Source organism: Poecilia formosa, unplaced genomic scaffold (assembly GCF_000485575.1).
Source record: "Poecilia formosa unplaced genomic scaffold, Poecilia_formosa-5.1.2 Scaffold46, whole genome shotgun sequence".
NCBI lineage: Eukaryota > Metazoa > Chordata > Actinopteri > Cyprinodontiformes > Poeciliidae > Poecilia > Poecilia formosa.
The window spans coordinates 1,558,039-1,567,648 of record NW_006799985.1 but is presented as its reverse complement, the minus strand read 5'-3'; positions in this window follow the sequence as shown (position 1 = coordinate 1,567,648).

The window sequence follows — 9,610 nt, the reverse complement described above, 5'->3', positions numbered from 1 at the left end:
AAAACAAGCTCTGTAAATTTTAAAAAGGTAACTATTTTTACTGTATCTTCTTTTCCAGGAGGTCTCTACAGGGAAGGAAGCTGTGTTACAATAGATACTGAGCTTTTTGTTAAATTACAGCTGTGCACAGACATTATTGCATGAAATATTTTTTAGTTTCAATACACCCAGAGAACAGCTGAGAGCAACAAGATACAGCTCCGGAGCTTTAACGATTCACCCTGCTCTCCTAAATCATTCATAAATGTTTACTCAGTGCTGTACATATCAAATATGCTCTGACAGTGCGTTTAGACACACAAAATGAGATGCGCCAGATCAGAGCGTGCAGCTTTGCATGAGTCAAAACTTCAGTGGTACATCAATAATGAATAGTTTCAAACATGAGGTTAAGGACTTCTTGATGTATGGGCAGTGAGCCGAGTATGTGGCCAAGTGCTTCATACAGATTGCTTTCTTTCTGTTCAGCTCTTTGAAAGGCGTTTTAGACATGGCAGCATGTCGTGTGCTGGGTTTGTGAGCAGATATCCTGAAATGATCACTCACAGGTGACATTCCTAATATTCCCAATGATCTACCACTTTAACTTGACATGTTCAATAAATTTCCCTATAGGTGCCAATGATAGATTAAACGTCAGAACAGCATGCCTGTTCTGAAATGCTTGCCTTTGTTTGCATTATATTCAGGTACATTTCACCATTAGACTTTAGACAAATGGAATAAACTACCTGCAACCATTCAGGAAGGTTTTCCCAAGTGACCGGATTTCATTTCCTTAAAAGGAGTCATTAACTCCAAGTGACAGAGAAATGATTTCACTCTGTAGTGAAAACAGCTTCTCATTGGCAATCATTAGTTTAGCACTCCATAATCAGTCCTTTGTGCTGCGTGTTCATCACCAGGCCTCGCTCTGCTGGTGTTAAGAGAGAGTGAGGCCACTATCATCAAGGGCGGGATGTGAAAATTGCTCCATAAAACAAAAGTAATACCCAATAAAACAAGAAAGCCACTGGCACTTACAACATAAAAGTGACAAATTACAATGCAAGTACATGGTAAACACGTTGTTATTCCTCAGATGTAATCCAAACTGCAACCTTGTAGAGCTGCTTTACCTTAAGACATAGGGGGGTCATCTGTTTATTGAGATGAGGAATGGGACTTATAGATGAAATGCTACTCAATAAAGCCCATTTTCCAGTTATAGGTCCATCACACTGTAACAGGAGGGAAATAATTCAAAAAGGACTGCTAAGATTAGAGAAAGAGCAGTGTTTGTAGCTTTAGAGGTTCTGCAGGAACAGGAACAATCTGTCTTCATTGAAGCTCTGACTTGATGAGGCAACCTGAAAGGTAATTAAGTTTGATATGTTGCCCATGCTCCTCAGCCCACGCTTTGAGAGTAACAAGCTCCAGCAGCAAAAAGCTCCGTTTAAGTTATGGCCTGTCATCTTATATATTTTTTTGCATTTTATGTTTTTCACTGTCAAAGAGACTAACCTACAAATTCTATTTGGAGGAAATATAATCTAGCATTAAACTTCCTTTCTGCCATAAGGTTGGCTCTAATAACTAGAGGAAAAAAACAAACAACCCGTCTGTAACGGAAATTACTGGAACTGAGAACTGAATTCAGCATTATGAACTGTGGAAAACATTCTGCTAAAACAAGCGGTGTTGTTGCTCTGAAATTCTGTATTAATACTTATTTCTTTCATTAAAAATAAATTAGCATTAAATGATACAAAGGAGCATTTAGTTTATTATAGATAATGTAAGCTGTTGTCGTCAAACTTCATATAAGGAGAAAAGCAATTCACTAGTTTGCAAATTATTTTCTAATTTTTTAGACTAAACAGTAACATTCAAAACATATTTTTAATTACAAGATGATAGTCATAAGAAAGAAGTAGTATAAGAAGAAAGTCAAAATTTTGCCAAAATAAAGTCATAATAAGAGAATAAAGTTGAATGATAGTCACAATAATACCTTAATAACAACAAGATAATACGAGAATAAAGCCATACAACAATAAAGTTGAAATAATACCAGAATAAAGTCATAATATTCCTAGTAAGATGAATGCTTTCAGGTCGATTATGAATATAAGCTGAAATTTGAACTAAAACCTTCTTTCTGTAAAATGTCACTGCAAACTGTGATCCAAATAATAACTTAAACTCTTTGCTTCACAATCCTATCAAGACTTTGCTTATCTCTGTTGTTTGTGTGCTGTTTTTAAGACAGTTTTCCTTCCACTGAACTTTCTAAACCATACTTGATTGCAGGTTTTAAAGAGCTATAATGTAAATAAGTAAACTGACACTTCTGCATGAAGAATAGTTTTAACTGTCCTGTGCACTGTGATCATCAAAATGACCATTTTGCCCAATTACTCATTATTCTGTAATAACAAAACAAGTTTCACTCTCGACACTAAAAACTGAAATTAACTTTCAGTATATTCTAATTTCATATACTTTAAATGTGCTTCTTTGTGCATTTCATCAAGGTAAAGATGGCTGTACAAATGAATCAGTGTCACAATTTAACTATTATGACTGGCTTGTTTAAAACGCCATGATTTAAGGTGCTTTGAATGAAACTCAATAGAATTCTGGAGCACGAGTTATGCTGTGTTAAAGTTCAATCCTTCAATCTATTCAGAAACCTTAGGCTCTCTATCGTCACGTATGAATTGGCTCACTGCAATTTCTGTCTATTCAATGGCTGAGAAATTGAGTTTTCAGCCTGAAGTGCTGCAAACATCTTGGAATGAGGAGAAAGTGAGGAGGAGAGAATATGGGAGAGAAAAAGCTCGAGATTAAACGAGTGTGTCTTCATTCTCCTGTGCTCACATTGCAGCGAGCACACATTTATTTATTTCAAGCATGGCACTTGAGAAAGTTTTTGACAACCATCTGAAAACCCAAAGGCCCTTCATGTGCCCAGCACTGGTTTACAGTCGTCAACTCCAAGCAGCATCAGCAAAGGCTTTAGAAGCCCATCTTTCCTCTGTTCTAACCTGAGCTGCTGCTCCATCTTGCAAGTAACTCTGGGCTCTCCCAAAGTTAAGCTGTCTCCAATCCTATGATGGGAAATCAAGACAATTTTCTAAATTATCTAAAAAAGTTTTTCTATCATTTCCTTTCTCTTGTATTTAAATTTGATTTCTCAAGCTGAATATTTTGACACGGCTTTTTACTGTTTTCTGTCACATTCAGAGACACACCTCTCTACCCTCACCTCCCCCCACTGCAAAAACACTCTAAATGTGGTCATGTTGTCATTATTGCTTGAATGACAACCACATGGCAGCGTTGGTCTATTGCAACCCATGTTATCAGAGCAAGCAGGCAGCAGTTTTCATTTAAATACAGCAATAGAAGTATTCAAAAGCAGTCCTGAATTGCTTCATGTTGCTTTGAAGACTTCTTCATTTCATTGGTATTAAAGTAACTAAGGATCCTTGTGGATTTCACAAATGAGCCCTTTCTGAATACTCATCTGACAATGGCTGTTTTCGTTTTATTTAGTGCGTCTTGTTTTTCAAGTAGCTATATGTGGCTTGTCTCAGCTGATTGACTGGTTTATGTCTTGACTGTTTGCATGTGAATGTTTTTCATTCATTCCAACAAATAATGTAATGAAATCCACCATATGCTACTTGAGAGCAAATCAAGAGAAGGCATCTCGCTTCTGCTTTCACAGTGTTTATTTGACTGAATGAACACAAGTTTCTATTAGAATAGTGAACACTGATGAAAATTGCTTGCAGACCCGATTTCTCCTGAGCTGATCTCCACCTTTCGCATCCGGTCTCTGTCAGCTGGGGTTAAGGATAGCGACCAGCAGCATCTCTGTTCCCCTTCAGAGAACAAGATTCTTTTTTAAAGCAAAATGCCAGACAGCTTTTGAGTCCCCCAGCCAACAAAGGGACACTGAGAGAATTTTATACAGAGGTTATAAGGTTGCACTTCATTACAGTAAGGACAGGTAGATGTGCCAATGGTGTCTGTTGTTTATTTAGCTGTGCAGAGTAACTTGCATGGCAACAATAAAAGGGAACATATGCAGGATCCTCAATTCAAAGTTTGGAAAACTGTCTTCATAAAGTTGTTCAGAATGTTGTGGTAAACATTTTTCCCACAGTAGAAAGACAATAAAGTTAGTTTTTCAGGGATTTGTCCAAGTTTTGAGAGTCATGATGTTCCTTGTAAAGGGGTCTTATGATTAACAAACATTTTACGACTGATAGCATTGGTAGGAAATGCATAATACGATCAATACAAGCTAAATAAAAACACAAAAGAGCACGATAGGCACATTGGTTTGCCTATCGTTGTAGGGGTAAATTACTTAAGACAGCATAGCTAAATGCTGTTTCTGTTCCCTTCTCAAAATACCTATTTTTTTGAGTTTTGGTTACACACTCAATTTTTTTAAGATAATTTGTCTCTTTGCTGGCAAATAGCAACAGATATGTGCCATTACAGAGTCTCAAACAGACAACAGTAACATTTCGAACTACATAAATCCACGGCAACCCTCTGACGATACAACTTTGCCTTTGAAAAAAATGTCATTGGTTCTTGTGACAAACTTGTCACAGGTCAAGTTGTTTTCAAATGGGTACTGAGGCAAGCTTGCACTGGAGGTGAAATTAAAGGGCAAACCAGCAGAGCATTGAAGAGCTTTGAAAACCAAACTTTGGTGTATTGCTTCTCAGCTGTCATGCAGAGGGACATAAAGTATACTCTGTGCCTCCTTCAAAAAGGCTGCCGAAGGTAAATAATTCAGAAAGAAGAGCCAGGTATACATTGGTGGGAATTTTGTACGTGCTGCCTCTCTTTGTATGTTTTGTTCCTGCCATGTCTCAAATAATATATGAAAAAAGAAAAATAAAGTGTACCATTCCTCAGTGGAGAATTGGATATTTCTTTCTGTCTCCTAACAGACTTTGTAAACAAAGCTGCAGAGTTTGATGAGGTCTTGTTGAGGTAAGACCAGGAGCCTTGAGGTGAAATTGAAGAGAATAAGAACATGTAGGCAGCACAGCAGAGAGAATTTTTCCTTTTGCCGGGTGAAAGTGGCACTCAGTTGGTGAAACCTTGGCCCAATTTTGAAAGTATGATACAGAAGGATATTAGATTCATTCCTCACTTTAGTGTTTGTTTTTTCTTTTATAAAAATCAGCTTTATGTAGTTCTTAAAGTTATTGGTTTGTTGTGCTACTATCTTGTAATAGATTAATTAAATATTTTAGAGGTGATCTGTTATGCTTCCTTGGGACAGGTTAGGACTATTTTCATATTCATTACATTCTTTGAGCAACATCATTTTTAGATAATGAGAGTGTCTCAGAAAGATTTGTTTTAGGGTCTCTTTTCACTTTAAATCCAAATAAGCTGCTGCTGGCCACTCCCTCAAATTCAATGTTTAGTCTTGTGAAAATGGCTGCAAACAGGTGTGCAATTATACAGTTGTACATATTTGAAAAGAATAAGTAGCCTCCTGCACAACCAACAAGACTGCAGCAAGTGGTTTCCAGATGGTAGATCAACAGCAAATCACTTGTTTTTTCCAGCAGCCATTGTATAGCACATTCAGCATTAAAACCAGATGAAACTGGATTCTTTGCTTGGGTTGCTAGGTGAGCAACTGGGCTCAGGTGGTGTTGCTAGATAACAGTGCAGTGTAACAGTAATTGGGTTTTTTTTTAAACGAACATTAGATACTTAAAAAAACATTGACTTATTGCTCAACGACATTTATTTTACATGATTGGGATGTTTTAGAAGCATTTGAGGCCAAAATGAAAGTACAAAAAACGTACAAAAAAGTAAATTTTGTATAATGGGGCCCTTTTGATATTTCCCCGTACTAGAAGCGAATTACAGGTCATGCATTTTACAGCATTATTAAAATGACAGCTATTAAAATAAAGCTTATCATAGCCTGAGTTGTAAAGCAAAACATCAGTTATTAGATTTATACCACAACTCCAGTAATGTCCTGAAAAAGACAGAAACAAGAAGAAAATTCTAATTTGATGATCATGATTACTGCCAACACTGGGGAAAAAAACCATGCAAGGTCACCTCTCTGTACAACAACTCTCCTATTCCATTAAACCAAAAACACTTGAAACTACTCTCCTGAATCAAAATTAAATTTTCCCCACTCTCATGCTCTCAATATCAGCGACAATACATTATTCCCACAAGGTCAGCTGGGTCATATATCCAAGGCCTCCAACGATTTACGACAGAGTGATTGCTGATTGGCTGACTGCAGTGAATGACTGAATGTTAACGCTGAATGTTATTAAAGCTGTGTAAATGGGAACTTTGCTTGTCCATCGTTTTTTACATTCCATTTGCTGGCTATTTAGCTGAACACACAGTTCTGCTGGAGTAAATGTGGAGGCAGATTGGTTTCAGGAGTAGAGGAAGTTACTGTGCAGCAGTTTTTCAGAGATAATTAGGAGACAGCTTTTGGCTTGGGTGGAGTGTTTTGCTGCAGATCCATTTCTCTTAAATTGATTTAAAACAGCATGAGTTACAGTGACATTTCTAGTGACGAGTGACTGAAATTTGATAAAATCTTAAATGGGTGAAGTATTTTCCAGATATTACACATAATGACATTTACAGTACAGTCAAGTGACTATGCTACATTCAGTTATAAAAATGCTGTATATATCAAACATGACTTAAAAGACATTTGATTTTGTGATTTAACGCTTCTAATCTTTAAGAAGCTTCTAGTCTTTGACATTCCGCCTTTAGCAAGGCAGAATGGACCCAAGCTTTACAGCGTCACCAGAGGATGTATCTTAAATGAATTGGTAATGTATTAAATTTGTGATACTGGATGTGGACAATATATCTGAAACTCTTCAGATTAGTTTTATTTGAGCATTTTCAGTCTGATGGACACTTGAGGCTACTTAAACAAATTAGACTAATTAGGAGGAATCTGCTCCCACAATTATGAAGTCAAGAAACTGGTTCTGAATAATATAAATTTAATATGATAGCAAAATAACAGGAAATGATAAATGGCAGAGTGATTGATTCCCCTGCATATGAGTGTAGGGGGAAAATCCAGTTCATGCCGGACCATTTGTTGGCAGTGTGTCTTTAATTACAAGAGGGTGAGTTTAACCGATCGAGGCCAGGGTGGGAGAAGACATGAATGTCATTAGGATAATCAGAGCTCTAAATGAGGTTTTGATGCATTGTGTCCGACAGGTGTAGTAGCAAGATAGAAGATGGAAAGGTTCCACCAGTGTGCTCCAGCTGTGTTTACACTCTGTCTTTAACAAAGAGGCCTTGTCATATTCTCTGTGATTGATGCAGCTGCAGAAGAATTGTTAGCATGTTTACATGAAACACTTTCTAGAAGACTCCGGCACCATAGCAAGCTGCTTTTGTGTGTGTGTGTGTGTTGTCGCTATTTGTCCTGCACAGGCTGAGAAAGGGCAATTAGCCAAACCAGACCAGCACTCCAATACAAACTACAAAATCAGTTTACATTTGTAGGACTGATTCAGCACCTTGCTGCACAGCCCTGTGGACTCTACTTTCAGCATGTTTCTCCTTGTCAGGTGTCATCTCTGAGTTTTACCTCGGGGGAAATCACGGTGCTCAAAACATGTCAGAAAGACAACTCACCCCCGTGTTTGCATCAGCCTTTTCTTGCTTTGAATTGCTAATGACACATGATGTCTTGAAGAGAAATCATTTTATCACACTTGACAACGGAGAGCATAATAAAAAAGAAAGACAGTAATGGTGCTCTCGGCTGATCTTTGGGCAGCTCTGTTTAAAACAGAAGGCAGCTCTGTTTCACTCTGCGATGAGCCCCGTGAGTTTGGGCTGATTTGAAGAACAATGAAGTGGATGTGCTGCTCTATAGCCTGAATAATGAGGTTGTGTGCTTCAGAGAACAGCCCCCACCCCCTTCTCTTTCTCTCTCTCTCACAAAGACACAATCCCCCAGCATGCCCCCCTTCTTTGATGGGGCAGATATATGCATAAGGAACACTTTCATGGGGTTCCAAGTACGACTAGGTTACAGTTTTGGTGTCCTTTATTTAATTATGCTGTGATTACTTGCATCACAGTATTGCCACTTGAAAAATAAGATGCAATGAGAGTTACTGGTTTAAAACCAAATCTCTACAGTGAATGTATCGTCTGCTTCATTTTTTTTTATCCAATTGCTGGGTTGCCATGGTGTGGTTGTTGATAATCAAATACATTTTAGCCTTTTTGGCACAATAGACATACAATAGTCAGTGGCTGCTCACTGAGAAAGGGCATTCTTTCTGTTTTAATGATGTTCCTAACCAAACAGAGAATGTGATTCATGTCGGGCAAAGCATGGATGCAACTGAATGTTGTCCGTCTCCAATCCCAGAACACCTCAGCCGGACTAGATTCCTGTAGCTATAATTAGATATTTTGGTACTAAACTCAAGGTGAATAAATATCCTAACCATGCCATCTTGCTGCTGGAGACCAAAAACGTATTATTTTTTAATCTTCCAAAATAAGTGCCACACAATGGTCCAGTAGACTCACAGTTATGGGCCACATTGACATAGGCTGATTTAAAATGTAGAGAAAAAAATGGCCTAAAATAAAAATATTGTTTTTATTCAAAACCGAAAAGCAACCGTCATTCTCCGAAAGTAGCATTTTGATTACTGGTGCCCCTCAGTGCTGTTCTAATGGGAAATGTTTTTTGTTACTTAAATACCTAGGCTTAAACCAAATGTTCTAACCTTTTTTAAGGTGATGTTCCTATTCTGCTCAATACAACATCTGCAAAAAGCAGAGACCTGATCAGGCAGATTATCACAGTGGATGCGCTCAACACTATGGATGCGTCTTGAAATTTTGTCCAGAAATTTTATGAACATAAAATTGCATGAAGTGACAAAGGGCAACCTTGCCGGAGTTCAGCTGTCGCCAGAGACAAATCCAACCCAGCCAATGTAAATGAACTCTTTGATTACTGATGAGAACAGTGACGTTATGAGTAAAAAAGGCAGTTTATTTGTAGCTTCCTGAAATTAACCTTTCTTCAAATTTTGTGGCAAGGGGAGGGAGAAGTTGCATGTTCTTTTATCAGTGCACTTGGAAGAAGAACCTTTCAAACATCATTTAAAAATGAGTGTACCTGAAATTCTATCCAGAACAGTGCAGCGTTGTGTTATGTTCTGGAAGCAAGGTCGATGCTAAATCCTAATTATATATGAATTAAAGTATTTGCATTGCGATCATGCACGAGTTCCTAGGAACAGATATAGTAGTAAGCCAAAATGAAACTGAGCAGATATCCCAGAAGGATTTGTGTTGTTTTGAGTTGATAGCATACCTTTCAACATGACCTCGTTGTCTGTAAACAAGACAAGAAAATAATACAAATACAATTATTCTCAAGCATTTCTAGAGATTGTTTGATTTGTATGCACTGCGCCACCGCATGTGTCTGTGCGTGGATGAATATCCTTATCTACCAGTTGGAGATTCAGAAGAAAGACTACAAGGCTTCTCTCCAGAGATGAGTTTGCTCAATTCAAACAAAACTCTG